Below are 27,265 nucleotides of genomic sequence, written 5' to 3'. Positions count from 1 at the left end.
GGTTGGGTTTATTAACAGAATACTAAATTACACGGGTTTTACATATGTGAATATTATTGAGATAACTTATAGAGACCAAACTCAAAACCTTAATGATTAGATAATTAATAAAGATTAAAAGGTATTATTTTCGGTATTTATTATTCATAGAATTTAGGAGATAGACAGCACCCATTACACAGAAAAGGTGTATGCCCCGGGTGTTGTGGTTTTTATGTGGCAAAGTTTAATGCATATTATATAGAGAGGGATAGAGATAGAGAGATACCTATGTAGTGGAAATAGGTCTGTGTATCCAAAGTATTTAAAATGTATATTCTTGCAGTTATTGACGTTCTTGGTCCAAAATTTAGATTGTATATAATATAACGTTGAGGACTTAGTGTATTAGGAATAATTATTATAGTGCAACTCACCTGTCCTAGGTGAATTAAGACTCAGTCTTTTAAGGTATTTTAAGAATTGTGGAGAGGGATAGAGATAGAGAGATGCCTATGCAGTGGAAATAGGTCTTTGTATCCAAAGTATTTAAAATGTATATTCTTGCAGTTATTAACGTTCTTGGTCCAAAATTTAGACTGTATATAATATAACGTTGAGGACTTAGTGTATTAGGAATAATTATTATAGTGCAACTCACCTGTCCTAGGTGAATAAGACTCAGTCTTTTAAGGTATTTTAAGAATTGTGGTCTATTGCATAGCCTGAAAGTAACCTAGTCATATTTATTTATTTAATTATTCATGTGAATTTTATTACTAAATGAATCAGTGAACATACAGTTCAAATGCGTATGTGATTTGAGGTTATTGTTAAATAAATATTATTGAATTTTAATCTTATTGGTGATCTTTTGCTTTCATAGTTAGTAGTTACGGCCATTTACAAGGACATCCTCTAATCCAGGGTCGTCACAATACATGGCCATTCTTCGAGTGCAAAAGAAATGCCTTCTGGTGCCTCTCGGGATTCTGTGCTTGGTCCAATCTTGTTCTTGATTTATATCAATGATATTGTAAATAGAATTACATCCAGCATACTACTTTTTGCTGACCATACCTCTTTATATCTCAGTCGAAAACCCAGACGCCTGTGCAAATATTTTTAACAGATCTTGAGCTAATTAATACTTGGGCCAAAACGTGGTTGGTTAAATTTAGTCCCGAAAAAAACTAAAACTATCATATTTAGTCGAAAATGTTCTGCTACAAATAATCCATCCCTATTTTTAGATAACGTACAGAATGATACCGGAAGTTGAATCTCATAAGCATCTGAGCCTAACATTTCAACGATCAGGTGACTGGCATTATCACATAAACAGTCTTATCGATAAAAAGAGTAAAGTGATAAACTGCCTCAGGTCTTTTAAATATCGTCTTTCCAGAAAGTCATTAAAAATATAGAAATAATATATAATGGCCCGATCACACTGGCCCGAATGCCATTCCGTTTGTTTTCCGAATAGGAATTTGGGTGTTAGGGGAGCAAACGGATCATATTCGGGAAGCATTCGGTGTGTTCTAGGAGCATACTGGCTGTTCGGCTCCGTACGGATGCATACGGAACGGCATTCGGTAGCTCCAAAAATTTGTTGTGCATGTTCAAAATAATTTTCATCGACCATCCGAATGTGGCGTCCATGTGTATTCGGAAAGTATTCGGGAAGCATTCTAGGAGCATACGGCATGTACGGAAAACGTTCGGGAAGCATGCGTCTAGTTCTTGGTGCAGTCGCAATAAAAATTTGGAGGTGCTGGGTTCCGTATGCTTTCCGAACACCCCGAATGGACCTAGAACATGACGAATGCTTTCCGAACGTTTTCAGTATCCGTTCGGAAAGCGTGCGGAAAGCATGCGGAAAGAGTTCGGTCCATTCTAGGTCGATTCGCCGTGTTCGGAAAGGAAACCTTTCGAAGTCAACATGCGGGAAGTATTCGGTCTATTCTGAAAGCATTCTGAAACCATACTGAAAACATTCGGAAAACAAACGGAAAGCATTCGGTGATACATTGGGGAAAACACATTCGGAGGGACATTCGGCCAGTTTAAAAAATCACACCACTTTCGTATACGGAAAACAAACGGAAGCTCATTCGGGCCAGTGTGATCGCCCCATTAGTCATTTATTCTTCCAGTATTTGATTATGCTGATATCATTTGGGATAACTGTTCCTTTCAGTTAGCACAAACCTTAAAAATATTCAGTTAGATGCTCTTAGCTTGGTGCTGTTAGGGGAACTTCGCACAATCTTATTTATACAGAAACCGGTTTCGCACCACTCTCAAAAAGGCGTGAACAGCACAAATTATGCATGTTTAAAGTGTCAAATAACTTGTTACCTACTTATTTAGCTCTTCATTTACCACGACCTGTCGGTGAAACAAATCTATACTCTTTACGTAATGCAGATCACTTGAATACTTACTTTTGTCGTTCAACGCTCTTTGCAAATTCGTTCTTTCCTTCGTCAGTTAAATTATGGAATAATACGTTTTCTAACATCAAAAACTGTAAATCACTAACTAGGTTCAAACATGCAATTAATATAACTGAACCTATTCCACCATACCTTTATTATGGTGAAAGATGTCAGCAGATACTTCACTGTCGACTTAGAATGGGTAACAGTAGCCTAAATGGTCATAAATTTAAGCGTCATATCTTGGATAATCCAAAATGTGTTTGTGGGCATCACGTGGAAGATGCCGAACATGTCTTGTGTCATTGCCCTCTGTTCAGTGTGCATCGAAATACCCATCTACAGAAATATCTATACGTTAACTATAACATTTTATTATTTGGCGATCTACACTTAACTAATCAGGAAAATATAGACATTTTTAAATCCGTGCATGACTTTATTGTAAGCACTAAACGTTTTAAAACTCATTAGCACTGTTACATTTCTCTACCTGTATTATTTCTATGTACGTACCTTTCCTTTCTGTAGCTCACTTTTATGTTATTCATCTACTATTATGTTTTATTATTATTATTATTATTATTGTTATTGTTGTTAGTTATTAATTGTACTTTGTCTGTCATCTTGTCAGTTTGTTTGTAAAAAAAAATGTGGGGAAAGGTCCTAATATAGGCTTGTGGCCTGTCGACCAATCCCACCAGCAAATGGAATAAAATATTTTTAAAACTATATTTCGTAAAAGGTAAACAAAAATTAATCACAAGATTTTTTTCAAACATTCAGGTGCATTAGTAATATTAAAAAAAAAACCAAGAAGATATTTCAATAGGAATTTGTCAGGCAGCCAAACGCCATTTTTTTAAACTGAACCTGGAAATTTTGTATATATATATTTTTTAATCATCGATTTGTATAGCCCAGGGTGTCCCATTTCATAATCTGATTGATGAACCTCAGTTATCATTGAGCGTTTTGACAAATTCAAGATGGCTGCCAAAATGGCCGCCATTTCATGTCATCGGTTGTAACGTCCAGCATATTAAACCTAGGATGATAAAAACATTTCGTCTAGCTTTAAATGTAAACAATGCGGATTATTAATGCACAAATATGTTGTCATTTCATATACTGTTTCCAGTGTATGACGTAACGCGTATGACGCAACACTGAATGACGCACTCAGACTGCATACGAGATGCAGACGTCTGCCTTTGTTGTTATGGCAGAGAACAATTGTATTTTTAATTGGAAATTCAATTGTGACCAGAAGTCGGAAATATTGACCGAAGCAGGTCCTGTAAGAATTTATAATGTTATAAAACATAGCAAAATTTATGGGGATGATATACACAATTCACTGCAGGAAAAACTGAATGATAACGATAACTTAACTGTTACATGCCATCGAAGTTGTGTTTCTACATACACCTCAAACACTCAGGTTAAACTATATAATAAAAGAAAATGTAATTGTAGTGCATTATGCGTTCCCCCAAGACCAGGAGACTGGTGCTGGTATTTCCTTCAATTTTCTAAATCACTGTTTATTTTGTGGAGAAAACTGTAACCTCAAAAAAGACGGAAAGAACCCGTCACGTTGGAGGTCTGCCTATCCATGTCGAGAAATAGGTAGTTCAGATGGGAAGAAATCACTGAAGGAATCAATCTTAGACACATGTAGTGACAGAAGTGATGAGTGGGCAGAGCAAGTGAGACTCAGAATAAGCGATCTCCATGCAGCTGATGCCAGGTACCATGTTGATTGCAAGGTCTGCTTTATGTCTCCTTATAATGTAACTTGTGCAGCTGCTAAATTGTCCAAAGATAAACAGGTTGACTCTGCGGTTAGAAGATGTCATTGGTGACATAAGAAAAAAACCTTCACAACTTTGGAATTCGCGAGAATTGTACAAGATGTACTTGGAGAATGGAGGTAATACAGACACGCAAAACACTCCTAAAGAAGTTATCTGAACACTTCGGAGATGATCTTGTTGTGTTGCATTCAGCAGGTTTAGCTATGTAATTTGCGTTCGCAGTAAAGCAGCGAAATCCTTAAGACTTGTAGAGGAAGATGATGATAATGACACTGATATGATGTTAAATAGACTGGCTAAACGAATTGACAATGAAATAAACAAAATTGTTGTAGATAAAAGACACTCTGAAACTAGTCAATATTGAAAAGGCAATGGAGACAGTAAGTGAGACATTACTGGCATTATTGAAAACATTATCCTCAAAACTGGCAATGACTTTTCCAGCTATACTCATTGGGTCTATGGTTACTGGGGTTATTAAAAACAATCCTACTGCACTGCAAATTGCACTAGGTTTAAAAATGGGTAGGTAAAAAAAGGCTTGTCAAAACAATGCAGTATTTTGGTGTGACGTGTTTTTAAAACGAGATTTTGCGTTTTAGACGTTCAGCAGCCCAAGCTGCTACAAAAGAACTTTCTTTCCCTGGGTTATCTGATGCATCATCAGGTTTGGTTCAAGTAGTTGTTGATAACTTCGATGCATTCATTAGCTGTTCTAGTTACACAAACAGAAAGAACAAATGATACTGGTGAACACCAGAGAATCAAACGAATTACAAAGGAGGAAATGTCGGAGCCAATTGAATATGTCATGGTTGTACAGAGGTACAGTGGACCTAAGATGCCAAAAATGCCAGAGAATGCAGCTCTGAGGTCAGTACTGCCACTCTAATTCCTCGCAAAACAGGTCATTTCCAAATGCAGAGCTGAAGAAATTGACTTCTCTTTTATGCAAGATGTAGTACAGAAGTCTGACTGCCCAGAGTATAATGGATATAACACTTCACTTGTTCGAAATCAAGGACAATCACCACATCCAAAAACCCAAGCTGTATACTTACCTTTGATTGACCTTATTCCTTCTCATCCTGATACAATTATGACAGCTATGGTAGAAGCACAACTAACACAAAATACGAGCCAAAGGTTTGTACAGTTTACGTGTGACTTACAACTATATAAAGTAGCTTTAAGTGTGAAATGGACATACCGGAAACGCTTTTGAAATGTCATTCCACGGCTAGGAGGGATGCATAGTTTAATGAGTTTCGTAGGATGCATTGGCACATTAATGGAAAACAGTGGATTGTCAGACGTTCTGAGTGATGTTTTTGGAGGTGTAACAAAGATGTTGAGTGGGAAAAAGTTTCCTCAAAACATTCAAGCCTTGCGAATACTTGTTGAAGAAATACTACGTGGAGTTATAGACAATCACACACTCGAGACCAAAGGAGATTTATTGAAGGTTGTGGAAGAACTAGCTGCTAAAAGCAAGACTACCAAGTTGTGGGTAGACATCTTAATCAAACCAGTATTCATTATTATGATGTTTGTTAGGGCAGAACATGAGGCCGACTGGCCATTGCACCTAGAAGCGTTTCAGCAGATGCTACTATACTTTTTTGCAGCTGGCCACGTTAATTACGCCAGGTATGGAACGTGTTACCTACAGTCCATGAAGAAACTCTCAGCAGACTTGTTTCATGAAAGGGGAGCATGTCCTGAGACATCAGCATGGTTTGTGGAATGGCATATGGAGTGACATGTTCATTGAGACCACCTTCATGCGGTATGGTCATGCTCCTGGTGGAATAATTTGTATATCTCTAAGACCAGAGACCTTGAAAGTATGGGCATTTAGTCTTCATGCTTGCAGTCGCTTGGAGGCGGACCTGGACAACATGATTGACAATGAAAATACCAATGAACAATGTGTTGAAATGCATAAAAAAGAGGGGAAGGCGAGAATAGCCAATGACAAAAAAGACAGAAGCCATCAGGTTGAAAATTGAAAAGTGCATTGATCCTCTAGATCCTGATAAACATCCACATGCTGTTCTTAACATTGTAACGGGACAACATGGAACATCATCAGTCAATGTCCATGACACTGTACAGATAGGTCTGGGCCAGATGAATGAATTTTATCAGAAATTACCAAATGACTTTCATGAGACCATAAGTTATTACCATGGAGGTTACCAAAAAACATGTCAGTGTTGGAGACACAAAAGTATATGACACGAATGTAATTTACTCGAGAGTCATAGGTTGCAAGCTAGTGGTCGTGATATCAACATCAAAGATGTCTTTTCACATGAACTAGCTCCACTGCCAACATCAATGTTGAGTCCACAGGAGAAATGAGAGCAACTACATCAAAATCATCTTTAAAAAGGCAACTTCAGGTTGAGGTATCCGCTAGGACATCCAGTAACATATCTGTCTCAGTCATAGATGGTTCAGCTTTACTCTGGGTAATCCCTTGGCCAACGAATGGTACTGTCAGGGATTATGCAACAAACATGAAATATGCCATTGCAAACAGATTAAAAAGTGGGGATGTGTACCTAATATTCGATCGGTATTATGATGTTGGATCGCAAGTTACCATCACAAAAAATAGTACTGTCAGTGTCTGAAAATAAAAAGCAGCTAATATGCTTTGTTGTCAATAGCTTAACCGATGATGAAAACTTCCATAAGCTTCATACCCATAACCATAAGTTAGTTCTTATTGGTGAAGCTGCTCCAATGGAAATCAGCAAGGGGGTGCAGTAGTGACAAGAATGGACCTAGCCACAACATACGGAGAGGCAGACAATATAATTGTCCAAATGACAATGATGCGTGTAAGTAACAACACACTAGGTACAGTAATTGTTGTCTCTGATGACACAGATGTCTTTGTCCTTCTTCTGCATTACTACCACTCCACAAATATCAAAAATCAAATATTCATGGAAAAAACAGTGGAAAAACACGCTAGCATAATGACTGAAAGCCTACCAGCCCACACACTTACAGGGTGTGACACTGTAGCATGTTGCTATGGGATAGGTAAGGGAACTGCTCTAAAAGTATTGAGAGCTGGGTATTCCCTATCACTTCTTGGTGTGTGGTGGACACTCCAATTCAGTCAGTTATTATGCAGGCCACGGCATTCATGTCTGCATGTTATGGACAATATTCCAACAAATCAATGTCTGAAATATGCTGGAAGGTATGGGCATCCAAAACAGGATGTTCTTCATCACCACCTAAACTGTGCTGCCTTCCTCCAACCAATGAGGCAATTGCAGAGAATATAAAGAAAGCACATCACCAAGCCATTGTGCGGCATTCTTTGAAAACCAAAATCCACCGGAACTGGATCCCGAGTTATATGGTTGGATAAAGAATACAAAAGTGAAAACACTGAAACCAGTTTCTCTTCCAACAAGCACAGAACTTGCTCCAAATTATATCATGCAGTTAATCAGATGTGGGTGTAAGAGCACCACCCCGTGCCGTACTTGTTCTTGTAGTTGCACAAGGAATAACGAAGTGCACAATATTCTGTGGCTGTAACAACACAGATTGTTGCCAAAATGTAACATCACAGTTGCCGAATGATAAATGTACTAACGTTGATTTTGATTGGTAATTCCTCCTGAATGTCTGCCACTGCAACTGAGTTTGTATATATCAGTTGCTGTTTTTTGTACACTATTGCACTACTTTAGTAATAATATGTGAAGAAAGGTAATTCAAGTGGTGATCAAACATGGACTCTGTAGTATAAATATTTAATGTCCATATAACCACAACTGTTTAAATAACTAATGAGCATTGTCTCATACAGGCTTAGATTTGCAATAACGTTCGAGTGCCAGTTCCACAAAGTATTATGTACGTACCAGTATTTCTTTAGGGAGTGGAAGGTTTCCCATAGATGACACAACTGACATTGATTCTGGGGGAAATCAAAATCTTGTCAAAACAAACTTACGACTTTGCTGTTACAGAGATACAATTTTGAATTTTACTGTTCAAAGTGCTTAACACTCAAATAAGTTATATATAGAATAACATTATGTGACGGTACATGCTCTTAATTATCTTTTCGCCTGTGGCGATATTGTTTTAGAAGGCTGTGTGCAGTTCTAAATTGCACTTAGCCAGGTGGGCAACTTGTTATGTAATACTTCTGCGTGATGGTCATCGAGCTTTTCTAATACACACCCAGAGTAGGTGTGGAGGCCATGTGGCTAGTAGTTACGTAATATCTCCGGTAGTGCTGTTTATGGCCAGGGGATTGCTCGCGGATTGGCGACAGCCAGACTGACGATCAGAGAGAAATATACCGACTCTGTGAGAGGTGGAATATCAGATGATAGGGGGAGGACCGCCTTGTACCCCCATGCGATATTCTGATTTTTATAATAAATAGCTAGGGTTTGGAGATATCTGGGAGAACCAAAAAGGAAGGCTTCCTGGGAACGTTGTCTGTTTGGACTTTGGTAAATATTTTATTTCTGCTCTGTTGTATAACCTTGCTGTGATTGATGTGACTTTAAATATTTTAATACTGTATTATACCAATATTATTTAGACAGTGTCTTCGGTCATCTGACGAAGTAAATCGTAGTCTTACTGTTCTATATTTATACGAGTATTTGGTAATATAAAGCTTAGCCAGTCATCCTAGAAGACCTAGGTAAACTGTAGGTTATTGTCTTTATTGTGATAGGTACCAGTATTAATTCTGTGTTACAAGGTTACTGAATGAGTAGTTAAGGGTTAATTAAAAATTAACCAGTTAGGAATAGTGTTGTAATTCCTTTATTAATTAAGTTCCCCTGGAAGCGTTTCTCAATTATCACACGTGTGGGTGTTGTGTCACGGTGAAGTGATTAGCATATTGTGTAAACTAGACACCTAGAGATTAACTAATTAAGTTATCAGTTCTGGGTTGTTATTATTGTTGTTATTAAGTAACTACTGCGGCAGTACATTTGTCAGCGTAGGTTAATACAGATTCCAAAGTGTATTGTGTTTTTGTTGTGTTTTCTAGTGAACTAAACGTGCTATAATAATATATACTTTATATAAGATCTTATCTTTGATCATACCTAGACGAGCCAAAGCGGTTTTGAACTGCCCGTTACAGAGAGATCTAACAGTTAGGAGAGATATTTGGATAATCGTGTTTTATTCAGTTACGGGTATTATAGAATCCCCGTGACACATTACAAAACATGTCTATCAAATGCTACATTGTGCCATGTATATATCCATTCCAAAAACATGAATGTTCTCTGATCAGAGAGCATCAGTTTTGACCGCCATCTTGAAATATGGATTATGTGAAATCTTTTCTACATTCTAGATCTATTATATGTATATGTCTAACTCTTGATCCCTATACAAGTGTCGTTATAACTAAAAGTACCGTCATACATATAATGTAAAGCTAGTTATAGCAGACTAAAGTTGTAACTGATTTAACTGTATTATATGACACCCAAAACCTACCATTAGACACAAACATCATCATCCTAGGTTTAATATGCTCGACGTTATAGCCGATGACATGAAATGGTGGCCATCTTGGTGGCCATCTTGAATTTCTCAAAACATTCAATGATGACTGAGGTTCATCAATCGGATTATGAAATGGGACACCCTGGGCTACACAAATCAACAATAAAAAAACCTATATATAAAATTTCCAGGTTCAGTCAAAGTTCTGCTGGACTATAAGGAGATGCAAAGTGACGTCAATGAAATAGTGACGTCATTCAAATTAAAAAAATAGCTGTATTATTCCTTATTTTCCCCCATAACAATTTTAAAGAAATATTTGTTAGAATTAGTTTAGGGTTAGGTTTAGGGTTAGCGATAGTTATATACAATACCTTTTAAAACAATTTGTTCTATAAAACGAACATAATGTTTATATTTTGTTATCCATAATCCAGTATCGCTATGTTTTACCTTTGACTTCAATTATGAGACAACAGTCACAATGTGATCACAAGTTTTCGCCATTTCTTACTGTGGAACTATTTATAATCGGGAATTCCCATATTTAAAATTAATAAATGAGTGCTTAGGTCTTGGTTGCAGAGAAGTAAATTGACCAATGAGCGTCGGACAACGCGTCGTGTTGCCCCCACGAAGATAGTGCTTTTAAAGTACACCCCCTATTTGAATAAAATAATTTATGAGTTTGAAAATAGGTAAGAAATTGGATCTTTGACAGGAATTGCACCTACATTTATGGTGCACAGTTGTGTTGAATGAGATCTCACTTTCCATGAGTGATTTGTACATACCGAGTATGAATACATCGTCGGGGTGAAACTGAATATTCTAAACAATAAGTAGTATCAAAAATGGCTCTGATCTTGAAAAGTTCTTGGTTTGCAAATATTGTATTTAATTTTATGTTTTCATTTAACTTATATCCAGTTAATCGTTATATATATATATATATATAAGGCAAAAGTACCGTATTTTCCCCCCCTCTATTTTAAAGAAATATTTCTTGGAATTAGTTTAAGGTTAGGGTTAGGGTTAGCGATAGTTATATACAATATATTTTAAAACAATTTGTTCTGTAAAACCAACATGAAGTTTATATTTCGTAATCCAGTATCGCTATGTTTTGCCTTTGAAAAATTAGACATTTTGACTATTCTGTATAAAATTTCTTCCACACGGGTGCTTTTGATGGTGCTTTTGGAAGAAATATAGCACAGAAGACAGAATGAGGCATCATGGGACTAAATCTTTGTTTTATTCCGTACACGTTCGGTTCATTCCGTCAAAATACACCCTATGACATTTATAAGTATTAAAATGCAGTTTCACTTGTTGATCCACTGCATGGTCGAGTGGATACAGTGGTCGGCTACAGTCCCGATGGTCTGGAGTTCGAATCCAGGCCTAGCACTACATCGTTTGTAGTGTTTAATGCAATACTCAGTTCATATGGTTAATTCAATACCCCAATAGTGGGGAAAATACGGTACTCTTTCCATATATAATTCTTTTTATAGGTATGTTGTTAGTGGGCATGTGCAGGTTGTGCTGTCGAATCCAGTGGACGATAAATGCCCATTCATGGCAATGAAAGCAAAGGTGACTCCTTCACAGAGAGCGAGAGACAAGCCCCATGACCCATGGGTTTACTTGGAGAAAAACAGTGGCACAGTTTACTGTGCACATTGTACCTGTATGGCCGGGTATGATCTTTGTTGTCTAAATACCCTAGAAATCATATATGTGTTCTGAATATTTTATTAACAAAATTAACAGGGTTACACAACACTATAGACCACATAAGATATTTACAGCAATGATAATGTATACATAAATCACTTAATATTACATGTAGTACATTTATTGTCAACATTGTTTATGGTATTTTTTTAAATTATAGTAAAAGTTCATTTATTCTTTTGTTAAACTTTCATTCCTAAATGGATAAAATGAGTGTCTTGCTTTTTTAAAAATAAATATGATTTGTATCTTTCCTCTTTGAAAATTTTGTTCCATATAAACTGATATAATAATAGGTATACATTTTTATGTAGCATATACATATATCAAAAGTGTTATTAGTATGCGAACAAACAAGGTTTTACATATATTTTCTTATTGTATTTTAGCTTAGGTGAAGTGTGCAGCCATGTTGGAGCACTCTTGTTTAAGGTTGAGATGAGTGTCAACTAGTCAGGCCTGTCAGTGGAATAGTACTTTCCGAAGAGGTAATTTGAGCAGAAACTTTCAGGGTTGGATATTTTATATTTGATTGATTGCCCGAGGGCTGCAATGTATCTGAAATGTTATAGCCTAGCAACATGTTATGCTTTTACCATGAACTACAGCATATGATAGTCCACTGGGGTTACAACCTTTACATTAGTGTTTGCTGGGTCATATATCTGGTAGGCCCCAGGCATTTTACAAACTATGTTGTTAAGGTATATTGTAGTATTTGGTTAAAATATAGTATTGTTTGTTTTCTTTGATATTGGATTTACAATGTATTCCTCATGTGGACAGTATGTTATGATATACTTCGCTGCTACCTCTTACTACACAGTTGACTTCCGTACAGCGTGATTGACAACCGCGCTGGACCAATCATATTTCGCCGTTCAAAGACGGCCTCAGACCACAATTAATTTCGCTATATGTTTCTACATAGCCTTAGTGGCTATAACATTTTTATTAATATCAGCAGGCCCGTGAAGTTTTGTATGTACCTTTGCCTGCTTGGGTTCGGATACCCTGAAAAGGACAACCCCTGTTGTCCAGCTCTTTCTCCCAGCATATTGGTTTAAACAAACACACCCTCTAAACCAGGCCGGAGTACAGTGTACACCAATTTTACACAAAAAACACTAGTTTTGCATGGGCCGGAATTACCACAAACATGTCTTCAATGTCAACAAGTTATACATGTTTACAAACTACATGCTCTCTCCTGTCACTTCAGTCAAATAGTTGCCACTTCATAGCTGTCTGTCATGAAATAATCACAGTCAAACAGCAGACTACTTGCGCGGTTAAATTTCCGGATAACCAAATGGGAAGATAACTGTAATCTGAGGCCAGACCACGAGTCCTACTTTGCTTGGACGCCATTATGTTAGACAAAATAATTTGTTCGATGTGTAACTTTTTGTATAGTTAGCATTAAAAGTAATTAAAATAATTGTATCCTCCAACTGAATCATAATCATAGTAAACATATACTTCTGCTGACGTATTAACAGCGATGGCAGCTATGCGGAGCCTACGATTGATCCAAATCAGTGTTTTCCTGCAAAACACGTCACATCGTATTGAAAGTGAAATTTTGCCGAAATCCATCAAAATTCAACTGATATAAATTCTACGAACGTAAGAGTTTAAGAATTACTTTCCCTCCAATGTAATGGAATTTACTGACTCATTTAATCAGTCTTCGGTGTGTATATTGTCGTTAAGAATCCGTCGTTAAACTGCAGTCTGACAAATGGCCAAAATAAAAGTACATTCACACACGTGAACGATGATAAAACGGGATGTGGTGAACTCGTATGGAAACTAACTCGTATGAATGGAAAACGAACTCGTATGGAAAAAATAACGGTGAACTCGTAAGGGGATGTATGGATATGCAGATATATTTTGACACTTGTTTTGTATAGGCCCTACATGCTTCTTGTGTGTCAACGACAGTCACCTATAATCTAAACACGCATGTCATTAGACTTATTTCCTGCGACAGAAACCCACTAACCCAAACTTAAAAACCACTAGCCACGGACGTTGGGCTAGCGGATTTGTCGAACTCTGCATAAAAATTACACACAAGTTGCTATACAGTATTGGATATATCAGTTTGTAATTTCCATACAAGTTTGTCTTCCATACGAGTTCACTTGTGAATTTCCATACGAGTTCACTGCATTTTCCCCCATACGAGTAAGTTTTCCATACGAGTTCACCGCAAGCCTGATAAAACCCAAACAAAAAACAAGTCGAATAAAAGGTGAAAAGACCTCTATAATTATAGAGTCTATATGTCCCTTCCTATTTTGTAACTAAACCATTTTTAACCATGATGCCTAGTATAACAAAAACTCTTTTTTGTGTTTGTGTGTTTGTGTTGGGGGTGAGGGAGTAGCCTATATGGTTGTGAGTTTCAGGGAGATAAGGAAGTATTGTCTGGAAAGTTATAAATTAGGCCTAATATATATATATATATGTATGTATGTATGTGTATGTATGTATGTATGTGTTTCCAGTTTCCCGACGTACCCTAATTTTACATGGGGACCCTGAAATGTTTTGAATCAAAAAAGAAAGGGAAAAAAAGAAGATAATGCACCTTTAATAGAATCAAACGTTTGTTTACATTCTTGTTTACACTTATTTTAATGGCAAGTTCAAAGAAAGAAAGAAATGTTTTATTTAACGACGTACTCAACACATTTTATTACGGTTATATGGCGTTAGACATATGGTTAAGGACCACACAGATTTTGAGAGGAAACCCGCTGTCACCACTAAATGGGCTACTCTTTCCGATTAGCAGCAAGGGATCTTTTATTTGCGCTTCCCACAGGCAGGATAGCACAAACCATGGCCTTTGTTGAACCAGTTATGGATCACTGGTCGGTGCAAGTGGTTTACACCTACCCATTGAGCCTTGCGGAGCACTCACTCAGGATTTGGAGTCGGTATTTGGATTAAAAATCCCATGCCTCGACTGGGATCCGAAACTCATTACCTACCAGCCTGTAGACCGATGGCCTATTGAATTATTCACAATTCATACGACCTATCATTTGATTTGTTTAGCATTAATGGAGGTATTTATTACCGTATGACCGATGTTATCAGTTTCCAAGTGGAAATAAGATGGAAGATTAGCAATAGTAGCTCGTAACATGTATGTTATACAAAAATGGCACCAGAGCCTCGTTCTGAAATACTTCCTGTCATAAACAGCTGTTTTGCAGACATTCACCTTGCAACGGTAAAGTGCTATTTTTAGCAGATTATGTATTTATGTGTTTTTAAAGAACGAGAAATGTCTTATAAAAGTTGTAAAATATGTAAAATTAAGTACAGTTGACTAAAATAATATAATTATTACTTTAAAGAGTTAATTTTAGTGTTATTGGCAATTTATCCAATAAGGGCAGAATAATTCTGCCGTTCCAACCATTGACGGGATTGGAGGAATTGTACAGTGTAAATTCTGCAAGCGGCTGAAAATCCAGCAATAGCAGAATTACGTAGAATGTGGCGGGGGTATAAATAGCAATCTAGCCAATGTTTGTTAGTCTGGTCAGTTGTGTCATATAGTGTGGTCATAATCACGTCATAGTATAGTCAGTTGGGTTGTTGTCAGTATTTCGTCCCATTAGGTGAATTGGTGTAGTAATTGACAATAAAGATTTAGCAGATGTTTTAGTATAACAAATAAGGACCAGACTCATTTTTAGGCCATGAAACGAAACTTGTTAAGATATCGAAATAGGTTTTGACTATGCATTAATTAAGTTAGGGAATAGAGGAAGCAATACCCAGCACATAAAGGTGTAGGTCCCGGGTATTGTGGATATTTATGTGACAAGTTCAATTACAAGAATAGTGTGTGCACACATGATTCTTGTGCATGTACAGTGATTAGGCAAACAATTTGATATTGTTTGTATTGTTTTGTACCAGTGAAGTAAGTGCGAGTGCACTAGTATTTTGACATAAACAACTTGAGATATTGTTTGTAAACTATAGTATTTTTCTAGTGAAGCATTGGAGGATTTTTTTTTTGTACAAAATCCATTGTAACTAAATGTTTGTTGGAATACAAAACAAATTTTTGTTACTTAAATGTAATTAAACAAGGTATCATTTACAACTGACAGATGCTAATAGAGTAAATGCTTTGTAAATTATATAAGTTATATAAGAAGTGCCTAAATATAAGGGAATTTACAAAGAAAACATAAAATAAAAGTCACAATTAAATATATATAAACATAATCATTAATGACAAAGTTCAGTTTATGTTGAATCATTTGTACATTTTTTCATTGAAAGCACCAAATATTTGATGTATGAAGGTTATGCATTCTAAAATTCATTCAAATGAGGTACCAAACATTATTTAGTGAATAATATGTGTATATTCTACAAAACATGGACTGTGAACAATTCTTTTGAAGCTACAGTTTGTTGTTTATTATTGTCCCAACCATAACTGTCCAGGGTAATGCTAAGGATGTGGGCATTTGAGTTGCAATGTGTGGCTAATCATAGATTAAATGGACACTAAGTACATAATTGAGTAACTGAGTTATTTTTATTTTGTCCGGGTATTTAGTTCTGTGAAAGTTTAATTGTCTTTCATTTGACATTTTGGGAGGTGTTCAAAATGTCACAGTTTTTGAAATAACACTTCTATGATCACATTTATGTGAGTTTTTAGGAAGCTAAGATTGTTTTAAATGATTATCATCATTATGAATGTATTATATGTTTTTATGACAACAGTAATAAAATGTCAACTGTTAAATTGTTCAAATTGCTATTGTAAAGCATGTGTCCCAACCATAACGGTGAAATCCTATTCAGAGTGAAATATTTAAGAGCTTACATTCATGCACTTTCAGGAAGTTAAGTAAGCATGTCCAGAATTATAGTTAAGACATTTTTACTAATCTAAATATGTGCCTTGTTATTTTTTTAAAATTCCAAAATTCCAGTTTCTGAAAATACATGTACATATAATTTTCTATGTATAATGTCAATATTTTTTATCAGCAACCATTTATAGACAGACCTGTCAACGCTCCCGGATTCTGCGGGAGACTTCCGGTATTTGATCAAGTCTCCCGCGGGGAAAACGTTTCTCCCGGGAAATCGTTATTTTCTAAGCATAAAAAAAATTCAAGCTACCATATATAATAAATATAATAATATTTAAAAATAATTAAAACAAAATTATATATATATATATATATATATATATATATATATATATATATATATATATAATTATTATTATTATTTTATTATTAGTAGTATTTTTTTTTTAATGCCAATAACTAAGGTTGACAAGTATACATGACATTATGTAGTGTTCATATAACTTATTGTAGTATTTTTTAAAAACTTGTTTTAAATCGTGTGCAGTTAAAAAATCTCCTGCTTTTTAACACACACCTCCTGCTTTCTCTTGACTAAAGGTTGACAGGTCTGTTTATAGATGTATAGATGTTTATAAAATTGCATTAGGTCCATGCCAACATATCAACACTAAAAAAACCTTGAAGATAATAAATAAAACTTGTATTATTAACTGGTCAGAATATTACAATGAAATTATGAAAAGGTGTCCATTGTATTCAAAATAGATACAAATTTTCCTAGTTCTATACATCTTAGCCACAAAATTATTTTTGTCATCAAAATATATACTTTTCCCCTGTTGAAATTGCTGAAAATCGGACTTTGTTAAAGTTAATTTTTTTGTCAAATGTCACACTTTATTTGCACCAGGCCTTAAGCAGGTACTACATGTATTGGTGTGGGTTTGTTTTTTCATTTCAGTGTATTGTCACCAAGAGTCCCACACTTATTCTGTTAACATTTGCAAGGAAGCCCCACACCAAAAGAACAAAAGTAAATTTGGACATTCATGGGTAAGACTTGTTTTATGCTCCTCTGTTATCGCATTATGTTCAAGTGTTTGTGATCTTTGACCAGCCCTTTGATATTAGAATTTTCCACTTAATGGTTTCTGCCAGAGGGTACCGAGGTTAAAATTATGTACCCTAAAATCTTGGAAATTAATGAATATGATTTTTAATGTTTAGATAAATGATAGTAAAAGAACTGCTGTTCACAATTGGTCATGTGCTTGAAAGGTAATGTCCTAACCCTAATTTCAAAACATTTCAAACCCATAATCACCCAGTGCTCAATTTTAAGGATTTTGGTCGCTTGCTCGGAGAGCAAGTATGGGTTCACATTGAGGTTGCCCTGATTTCATCCGTGTTTTGAAAATAAGTTATATTTATATTCCAATAAAACAGCAACCAACAGGTTTGGAATTAATATGTTGGCAATGTAAAATGTAATATGTACTATCTGACAATAAAATACCTTACTTTTTAATAATGTTTTTAAATGTTTGTAGTTATACACATGTACACATAGGGCCTAATTACTTAAGATGTTTGTGATTTGGCAACACATCAGCTATTTTCCAATTGAATGCACTGGAATGTTTACTATTCGGCAGGGGTGGGGAAAAGCCCTTTTTCCCTGGTCTGGGACCGATTCTCGATCTCTGAGACCGAAATTATTTTTTAAAAACGCGCGTTTGCCGGTCCCACTTTTGTCATTCTTGTCGGTCCGAAGCACCTGTCCATTTCTATTACTGAAACAAATTCCTATCGGTCAAGCGGACCGGTCAGCCCAGACATCGGTCAATAGTGGTCTGGTGTTTCAGACGTTTGTGATTTTAAAGTCGGCCTAAGTATATCGCCAGTCACTGAAGTCGGACCTACAGTAGTGTCAATCGACTGCCACTAGGCTACACATTTGTCAAAGTCGCTGAGTCGGTCAAGAGATTACACAGACATTAACGATAGCACCATTCTTGGTTTAGAGAGCCATCAATGTATTACACTCCAATTAAAACAAAGGACCCAGAATTTGCAACTGGTTAAAATCAACATCTGTCAACACCTGTGTAGGGAGCTCTGTCGGGTCGAGTGTCCTAGTCCGAAGCAAGAGGCTTTTGTGCAATACAAACTGCTTAAAATAGCATAAAATAAAATGAAATAATCAATAAATGTATTTATTGTTGACTGTTCAATGTAGTGTATCCAATAATTATAAAGGATTTTAAAATTAACAAAAGGTTTCCACCTTTTTTTTTAACAAGTGGGAGTAAGCAGAACAGCTACATGTACTGTTATCTCAAGAGCCAGTAGAGGTCAAATTTCATCCAATCAGTGATGACGTTATTACTCTCTTTGTCTAAACATGTGCTAGCTCAGGCTGTCAAACGCTTCAACGATGCCATCTTTTATTAATTTTCAAGATACAGTACTGAATACTCGTACTTTTTATACATACTTTTATTCCTTTTTTATATTATTTATTCTATTATGTAAAATATATACAATTTGTGGGGTTTTTCACTGATCATATGTGATTATTATTTTTTTTGATCCCCCCCCCCCCCCCCCCCCCCCCCCCCCCCCCCCCCCCCCCCCCGGTTGTGACTACATCAAGTGGGACCGATTGACAATTTTATTTCCCCCCACCCATGCTATTCGGAATACTTCAGCTGATTACGATTTTCCCCGATGTCTCACAGAATCAGCCGAGGAGTTCCGAGTGGCAAACAAACCCACATGATTTCGACTGATTGACGCTTTAGTAGAGGGGATGATTTTCCGTTTCAGATTTTGCCACATTCCGTTTCAGATTTTTGCAAATTCTGTTTTTTCCCCTGTTTTTGTTTTTGTGTTCAATTGGTGTCATGTTTTATTATTATAAACTATATCCATTTATGTTTTATTGTTCCAGCTCTGAGCTTGGTGACTATTGCCATTTTTTAAATACCTGTAAACATTTTTGTTGACACAAACTTTAAAAAGTTAAGTAATGTTTACTTGCAACTAATAAAGACAAAAAAAGAAAAGTGGTGTACCATATTTTCTGGCCTATTACACACACTGGTGTTTCTAATGTCAAATGTTTGGCATTTATGCACTGCCTATTGTGACACAAATGAGAGATTTCAAACACTCCTTTATGAACTGCCATATCAGATGGCCATTTTTTGTCTTATCATGTATGCCAGTCTGTGAGCTTTCTCTATTTTGGGTGCAGGGGTGTTGGGCCAATGCACTTTCGGGTGGCCATATCCATCGGCATTCATAGAACCTAACCACATGCTACATGCATGTTCACCTACATTAAATTCCGTTTTTTTGTCTAAAAGATATTGCACTCCATGATTACTAATTAATTCAAAATGGCAGTTACACATCAATTAAAAACCGCAATTTATGATAATTAGGACATACCACAAAATGTCACTTTCTCTATAGGTTGGACTATACCAATTAAAATCCCATTGGTGACAGTGTTAAGATATTGGCCTAAAACTACTATACACAATGTATCAACCAAAATATGAACCATTATAGATATGAATACTACAACCCCTCACCCAAAGTAGTGACTGAGTTAAATGGCACCTTTCATGGCTAATTTTCAAGATAATAGGATGTTGTTACAAGCCCCGTCAATTCCACACAAAATGGTAGTGTTTAGTTTTACAGGCACCCTGTTTATGTTTCAAGCACAAGTGTATCTGACACACTGGTACTGCACAAAATAAAATTGCATGCATTTATTACCTATATAAAACTGTACTTGATGCAAGCAACCACTGTCACATTTATCACCAATGGCAGGACTTACAGCTTCAACTCCTCCGTTGAAAGTTCGGGTCACTTTGAACTTTGACCCAGCCGAGATGCTATTTGGTGGAGTACTACCTATAAGCAGAACTGCACGGTTTCAGAAAGTGTCGAATCACCTGTTTCTGGTGAATGGCAGGTTCACATGTTTCACAACATAAAGTATAAGTTGACTGAAATGTCCTATTTGGAGTCCAGCGCTTATGAAAGTGCATATGACAATATTAGTAACTACATAATAAAATAATATGAAATGTAATGTGTTTTTCTTTTGTGTGTTCAAGGAGTACAGTTGAAGATAATAACCTGTGTTTGATTATGCATATTATGTGTGATGTACTAGCTTGTTAATCCCAGCACTATCAAAAGTAAAATAAAGTTTGTTTTATTTAACGACGCCACTGGAGCACATTGATTTTTTTATCTTATCATCGGCTATTGGACATCAAACATATGGTCATTCTGACACTGTTTTTTTAGAGGAAACCCGCTGCTGCCACATAGGCTACTCTTTTACAACAGGCAGCAAGAGATCTTTTATTTGCACTTCCCACAGGCAGGATAGCACAAACCATGGCCTTTGTTGAACCAGTTATGGATCACTGGTCGGTGCAAGTGGTTTACACTTACCCATTGAGCCTTGCGGAGCACTCACTTAGGGTTTGGAGTCGGGTATCTGGATTAAAAATCCCATGCCTCGACTGGGATCCGAACCCAGTACCTATCAGCCTGTAGACCGATGGCCTAACCACCAAGGCCGGTCCCAGCACTATGAATGCACCATGTCACCCTACATACAGAGACTAGTGAACTATTTTCTCTCGTAACGTAAAAATTAGAAATTTCTGCTACAGGCAGGTCTCATTAACCAACATTTATCAGAAATTAGTCCAGTGTCATGGGTCTTTTCAAATGTGCCACGTTGTACAAGACCAAGTATTGCAGGAATGTGAAAATATGATGCCAGGACGGACAATATCTGACAAAAAGAAATTACAGATCAAATTCTCCAATGACATTGCTTTTAGGTGCCAGGCAGATTATAATCAGGCTTATAGAATACACACAGGAAACATTCCAAAATTCATGCATGCACTGTCATACACATCCGGTGCCATGGCAGCCTGTTGTTAAGGCAATCACAACCAATGTATAAAACATTCATTTGTCTGCAGATCTGCAAGTAAAAACTGGCTGGTTAAGAGTACCTTTCTTGATTCGCATTTCAAAATTCCCACTAACAATGACGCTGACTTAAGGAAGTGCATAGGCTATCGTCTCGGACCCAAAATGTTACAAATGACTAAATTTAATACAAACACAAAAATCTGAAGCTGTCAATAAAAGTATTAGAAAATCATTACCAAGACACAACTTTCAGCAGAAACTTCCCAGGAAGGGCACACAGTGCAGTGCACAGCATCAATAATGGGCCTGTAGAGTCATTAGTTAAGTTGTCAAGGGATGTGGGATGTTCATTCTCATCGGGTAGTAAGGTCATTTCAGCTTTGCACAAAGTCGAACACAACAGAACTTTTCAACTAAATAGAAAAAAACCAATGACATATAAAATTAAAAGATGTCAGAAAAGAAAGGTTCTGTATGCACTGTATGAAAAACACCCAAGAAGATGAAAAATATGAAAAACATTACATCTTAAAAAATCATGCTTCAACCTTGAAAGTCTAACATAATTACGCAAAATCTAAAAAATATCCCCACAAGTTACAATAACACACACAATTAAGAAAACAATCACAGACTAACAATACTTCACAACAGACAGTGTGGTGTATGTCCCTTGAGACGCAGGCCCTGGTGTTTGCAATTAATTCTATCACTGTTATTTGCATGTGTTTCTAATGTCAAATGTTTGGCATTTATGCACTGCCTATTGTGACAAAAATTGGAGATTTCAAACACTCCTTTATGAACTGCCATATCAGATGGCCATTTTTTTTCTTATCATGTATGCCAGTCTGTGAGCTTTCTCTATTTTGGGTGCAGGGGTGTTGGGCCAATGCACTTTCTGGTGGCCATATCCATCGGCATTCATAGAACCTAACCACATGCTACATGCATGTTCACCTACATTAAATTCAGTTTTTTTTTGTCTAAAAGATATTGCACATGTTCAAAAAATGACTGATTACTAATTAATTCAAAATGGCAGTTACACATCAATTAAAAACTGCAATTTATGATAATTAGGACATACCACAAAATGTCACTTTCTCTATAGGTTGGACTATACCAATTAAAATCCCATTGGTGACAGTGTTAAGATATTGGCCTAAAACTACTATACACAATGTATCAACCAAAATATGAACCATAGATATGAATACTGGTACAGCACAAAATAAAATTGCATGCATTTATTACCTACATAAAACTGTACTTGATACAAGCAACCACTGTCACATTTATCACCAATGGCAGGACTGGCAGCTTAATTCCTCCATTAAAAGTTCGGGTCACTTTGAACTTTGACCCAGCCAAGATGCTATTTGGTGGAGTACTACCTATAAGCAGAACTGCACTGTTTCAGAAAGTTGTAAATCACCTGTTTTTGGTGAATGGCGGGTTCACATGTTTTATAACAAAGCAATGTCCTATTTGGAGTCCAGCGCACGAAAGTGCATATGACAATGTTCATAACTACATAATAAAATAATATGAAATGTAATGTTGTTTTTCCAAAAAGATTTATAATGGTGCTTGAACAAGAAATACAACTTTTGAAGGTTATTTTTAAAAAATCGTGAATTCCGTTTCAGTTACTAAATTCCACGATTCCGTCTGTTTTTCCGTGGTCGCGGAAAATCATCCCCTCTACTTTAGATAACGACAGTTTAAAAGTGATTTTGGGCATGGAAACTGCACATTATTATGCGATACAACTCTCCTTTTGGTGTAAAAAAAAAACGTCAGTCGTCCGACGGGCAACTAGTATGATAGAATTAAGTTGCCCGACTGAATATTAGTCGTCACAGACGACCGGACGACCGTAAAAATTGAGCACTGCCACCTAGATGAGGCACTTACATCTGTTTTGTTTTTATTACCTACCCTAAACAGGGTTGAAAATTAACATGAAAACCATGGTCGCCAGCAGGGCCAGTTGAAATTTTTTTTTACTGGCCCTTCTCAAATTCAACTAGCCCTCCAATTTAATTGCACAGCGAAAATCAAAACTAGAATTTTCTTTGTTGAATAACAACCATGTATAATAATAACCATGTATATAGTCCCATTTCTGTCAAACGGAAAACGATGCATTGGCATGTAACTTCATAATGAATAAAGTTAAAATTCATATTAAAAAACCATTATATAAGTTTTAAACCCATCCGTACCAACCCAAATAAAAAATTTGAAAAAAAGAAATCCATTATAAATAAAAATGTTTCTTTACAAATTACCATTTAATGATGCAGAGCAAATATAATTTTAATACAGGTATAAAAAAAGAAGCTAGAACAGCCAATTTATGCAGCTTCACTTGCATTGTCTCTGAAGTAATCGATAAAGCAGTACAAAGAGACCAAAGCCTTAAAAGGTTGAACTGCACGTGTTTTAGTACATTAGTCTGGGAGTGGCAGTCCTCTATGACGATGCAAGAGGGATTGAACTCCCCTGTAAAGGATTTCCTCGGGAGTGGCTGTCATATAGACAAGGCACTCGATAAAGATTGATGGAATCATCCACTATTTTGCCAAATACCCATTCGACTCTGCATTGTGCAGAAATACGACCCTGATCTCGTATTATGGTTTTGTCGTTCAGGTTACCTTGGAAAATTTCATTGTTAGTGTGACTTAAAACTACAAGATAAATTTCGATTTTGTCCCAGAATAAAATACTAGTACGCTAATTAAATATGATTAATTTGTACCATAACATTTAATAATGTCAAAAAGTAGGTATACTAGATAATTATGGCGTATCCAGTCCATTACAATAAGCTGACGACTTTAAAGAAAAAATTCATGTGTCTGCAATATGTTTTGAGCTATGTTTACAGCCCCAGACCAAAATCGTAGAAGCTAAAACTGAGTCTGGTCAGTCCAGCGCTGTCAAAGTATAGAACACGTTCTATACACAAAGAAAAAAGTTAAGCACCCCCAGATATGATTACTTATATAATATTGGCATGCATTGCAACTGAAATTGCAATGACGATTCTGACAGGCATGGCATTCCATAGAAAGGATGAGATCGTGCAAGCATGACAATGGTGTCACATCTCATCGTCGCGTGCACGTGCAACATACCACCCATGACTTTTCCAAAGTGCAGTATGGGTGCGTGCCCAAATTGGGTATTTAACGTGGCTGTCTTGCACTGTTTGATCATTATCAGTGAAGATGAAACGAAGGAGAATATCGGTGGATCAAAGATCACAAATAATCGGCATGCGTAATGCAGGAATGACATTCAAAGCCATTGGCCATCAGCTGGGGTACCACTATACAGTAATTAGCAGACTCGTCAGGAAACATGCCGTAACCAACTCTGTGAAGGATTTGCCACGGTCAGGTAGACCTCGTGTGACATCAAACCGTGAAGACGTAGCACTGGGGCGGCTGGTACGGCGTCTGCCGTTTGCAACAAGCACGGCGCTGAAACGTGAGTGGCTGCCCAATCGCCAGCTATCTACAAGAACAGTGAGGAACCGCCTCAAACTGTTGGGATTGGCGTCCAGACAAGAAATCAAGCATCTCTTACTGTCAGAACGACACAAACGCTTACGTTTGGCATGGTGTCTAGCACGGCGAGCGTGGAATCTGAGAACATGGAGAAGGATTTATTGGTCCGACGAAAGCCGGTTCCTGCTCCACGTCACGGATGCGAATGAGGGTTTGGAGGCGGAAAAATATGGCTTATGCACCCAAGAATATCTAACCAACTGTCCCATATGGAGGAGGCTTGGTAATGATTTGGGGGTGCATCTCCCATGACTGCAAGCTGGACCTGGTCACCGTTCAGGGCAATTTGTCAGGTGACCAGTACATCAGTCAGGTCCTGGAACCAGTTGTCATGCCACATTTCGTCAACCACCCACTCGCTACAAGGCCTCAGTACATGGATGACAACGCCAGGCCTCATCGTTCCCAGGCTGTGACGGCGCATCTCCAGAACAACGCTGTGATGACTTTGCCATGAGCCTCGATCTGAATCACCTGGAGCACATTCACCACAGCTGACAATTGTTTGTGTTTTCCTATTGTCAGAATGTTGTTCTTGCCTTTCACATACATTGCCATGACTTCATTACGTCAGTAATTGCATGCCAAAACATTTTTCATTCGTCGGTCAGAAATTTCGTGGGGGTGCTTAACTTTATTCTTTGTGTATATAATATCATCTCTTGCCAGATCTGTTATTCGCAGCAGAGACGCAGTGTGTTTTGTCACATTGGTCATTCAGTTTCAGTGCATTTCTTTTTTAACTGGTAGTACCATACTCACCAGACTCTAAAATCGATGGTCGCCCAACAGATTACCTTTGTAAAATACTTAGTCCTTCTCAGCCAATAAAGCGGGCGACTGCTAATTTTCAACCCTGCCCTAAATATGATTTTCTTTTGGAGACAGTAGTTTTGTTTTTCGTTATTTTATACCCCAAATTTCAGCAAAGCATAGGCATTTTTCTTCTTCCACATGTCATTTTATATGTAACTTTATGCAACTTTCTAACAGAAATCAAATAACACTGTCAAAGTTAAATACATTGTTTACTACTTTTATTAATGTACATTGTACTGCTATACTTTTAATTTTATACTTCGATTAGTCACACTGATTTTGTTTCCTGTTAAAAAAATGCTTTCCTAAAATTAAATTAAACTTTAAATTAATACAACGATATGTAATTAAGTTACAGACTAATATACTTCTTCAAATGGATGTGAAATACTGAACATGTTTGTTTTTATATATTTCAGCAACTGAACCAATGGATGTGGAGTCAATGATTAGATGTCGAAAATGAGATTCTGAAGACAAACTATTAAACAAATTACATTGCATCTTGATATTGAGAACAGAATGATAGAAATAATAGAACAGTTTCAACTAATATGTGAAAGAAAAACTGGGGCAGGGGGTGAAATTGCTGCTGAAAATGAAACACTTTCAACAATTTCATTTAATACAATATTCATTGTTTTTTGTGTTTGACATATTGCTGCTAAGGAGTAATTTAGACTTGCAAGACTTAGGATTCAGTTTGACACCACCCATCAAATGGTAATCCTTAATTGCTCAGTTGACTACAAGTTTCGAGGATTTGGAGAGGATTTGGAGATGAATGCCACAGAAAGATACATTTTTGAATAAATATATTTACCGGTACTAGACTGCATGGCAATTAATATGTAAAGACCTTTTTGAGAAAAAAGAAAATGTTGGGAAGTATTCTCATAATAAATATTAAACAAATTGTGCGAACTGTAATCTGTGATTTAGTTTCATGTTAAACTAGTGTAATATACTACTCAAAAGAATTTAAGGGTCAAAAATTTATAACCAAATAAGTTTCAGAGTGTATTAGATTGATGATGTAAACTACACCAAAAATTTAATTTATTGTTCCATATTTACAAAAAAACACAAATAAACGTCACTGTATACAAGAAAGTCACATGACATGCTGTCAAAGTTGAAGGTTGTCAAACATGGATTTTACACATTAGAACATTCGAATACACTTGACACATCGTTGCCTCATGCTGTTGATCAGACGTCTGAAGAACTCTTGGGGAATGGCCTGTCACTCTGCCATAAGAAGTTGACCCAGATCATGAAGGTTGGCCGGAGGGGCATGGTTATCCCGAACTCTCCTGCCTAATTCGTCCCAGGCGTGCTCTATTGGGGCCAAGTCAGGCGAATATGCTGGCCAATCCATCCTGGCGATACCTTGTTGTCTGAGAAAGTCTGTTACCACCCTGGCGCAGTGGGGTCTGGCATTGTCATCCTGCAGAACTGCCCCGCCGCCAATCTGCTGAAGGCCTGGG

General features: G+C 36.7%; 1 protein-coding gene and 1 long non-coding RNA gene across 5 annotated transcripts in view; one reads left to right on the top strand and one right to left on the bottom strand.

Annotated features, from left to right (window-relative positions):
• Positions 1-23,532, bottom strand: part of LOC121370419 (baculoviral IAP repeat-containing protein 7-A-like) — a 52,106-nt gene extending 28,574 nt beyond the window's left edge. Inside the window, exon 1 of one of the 2 annotated variants that reach the window (XM_041495636.1) lies at positions 21,609-23,532. The gene's annotated coding sequence lies outside the window, so the exon portion shown is untranslated. Of the gene's footprint in view, positions 1-10,225; positions 10,325-21,608 lie in introns of those variants that run through there. The other variant, XM_041495635.1, reaches the window with a different exon arrangement.
• LOC121370421 lies at positions 10,589-26,251 on the top strand. 3 transcript variants are annotated; one of them, XR_005957679.1, is made up of 5 exons: positions 10,589-10,652; positions 11,293-11,478; positions 11,905-12,003; positions 17,351-17,442; positions 26,195-26,251. It is a non-coding gene; the product is annotated as an uncharacterized LOC121370421 (long non-coding RNA). The 3 variants fall into 3 exon arrangements; XR_005957678.1 differs by having other exon boundaries at positions 10,597-10,665; XR_005957677.1 differs by lacking the exon at positions 10,589-10,652 and having other exon boundaries at positions 10,807-11,478.
• Positions 26,252-27,265: the final 1,014 nt, after the last annotated feature.

The sequence above is a fragment of the Gigantopelta aegis genome, chromosome 4 (genome assembly GCF_016097555.1).
Source record: "Gigantopelta aegis isolate Gae_Host chromosome 4, Gae_host_genome, whole genome shotgun sequence".
Classification (NCBI taxonomy): Eukaryota; Metazoa; Mollusca; class Gastropoda; order Neomphalida; family Peltospiridae; genus Gigantopelta; species Gigantopelta aegis.
The sequence above is the reverse complement of the archived record's forward strand: the minus strand, read 5'-3'. Positions and strand labels throughout refer to the sequence as shown.